Here is a 1,438-nt window from a genome sequence, read left to right on the forward strand (position 1 = left end):
AAATACAATACTTAATTGTTGTTTGTTGTGTATATAAGTACACATTAGAACTTTCTTGAGATATTAACAAGTTTTAAATTATAATTTAACATGCCTAACGAGGCTTGTTACTCCCGTGCAAATTTCCGATTCACTCCCGTGCAAATTTCCAAAGTCGAACGCGCGTATAGAAGTATAACTTTAAAAACCAACAACTCGGATTATGTTGTAAATTTTCATTTTATTTTAAAATTTAGCATTTTTGCGTATATTACATATATTTAATAAAATTAACGTGGGGTTTTTAAACATTAAAAAAAAAAAATAAATTTATATTGGGATTCGAACTCACATACACCAGCGTATGAACCAAACACGTAAAATATTTGCCAATTAGACATGACACAAACGTATTGCAAAATTGACAGTTCTCGGTCATACAGTGATTTATTGAGATTATTATTTTGAAATACAAAAGACTAAAATAATTATGAACATTTAATAAATAATACAAAACATCACATAAATAATAATATTAATAAATATTATATTGTATACATATAATATTATATATATATATATAATATTAAATATATATACAAAAGAAACATATTTATTCTCGAGAGAAGAAGAGAGAAAAAATATATCTTCTGTCTCTCTCTTACTCATTATCTTACATATGTAATGATTTCACCGATTCACTCTCATATAAATTTCCAACGTGGAGCGCGCGTATAGAAGTATAACTTCAAAAAGCACCCAGTTATGATCTTATCACAAGTCTAATTCTAAAAAATTTACCTGAAAAGTCCAACAGGCTAATACTATATATTTTCAACGCTATTATAAAAATTGGTTACTTTCTTGTCATGTGGAACGTAGCTGAAATAAATACGGTGTTAAAACCTGGCAAAGATCCAAATGAGGTCTCATCATACCATCCAATAAGTCTCCTACCAACTCTCGCAAAGGTTTTTGAAAAGATACTTATGATTAGAATCAAACATATTATCTTGGATAATAACTTAATACCAAACTACCAATTTAGCTTTTGGCAAAAACATGGTACAATCGAGAAAATACATAGAGTAGTCAGAACAGCTATAGATGCCCTTGAAAACAAGTTTTACGGAACAGTTACCTTCTTAGATGTTTCGCAGGCATTTGACAAGATCTGTCAGATGCTCTAATTTCCAAAATCAAGTCACAGCTACCTTATCGCATAACCAAAATTCTACAGTTATATATAATACATAGATCCTTCTGAATTAATCATCGCGAAACTTGCACTCTCCTATATCAGATCTCAGCAGGAGTCCCTCAAGGTAGTGTACTCAGTACAACCCTATATTTACTGTACACAGCTGATATTCTTACCATACATGTTACTAAGATTGCTACGTATGTAGATGATACCGTCATATTGGCCACTCATGTGAATCCAAGATTAGCCTCCAGA

This window comes from Diabrotica undecimpunctata, chromosome 2 (genome assembly GCF_040954645.1).
Source record: "Diabrotica undecimpunctata isolate CICGRU chromosome 2, icDiaUnde3, whole genome shotgun sequence".
Taxonomy (NCBI): domain Eukaryota; kingdom Metazoa; phylum Arthropoda; class Insecta; order Coleoptera; family Chrysomelidae; genus Diabrotica; species Diabrotica undecimpunctata.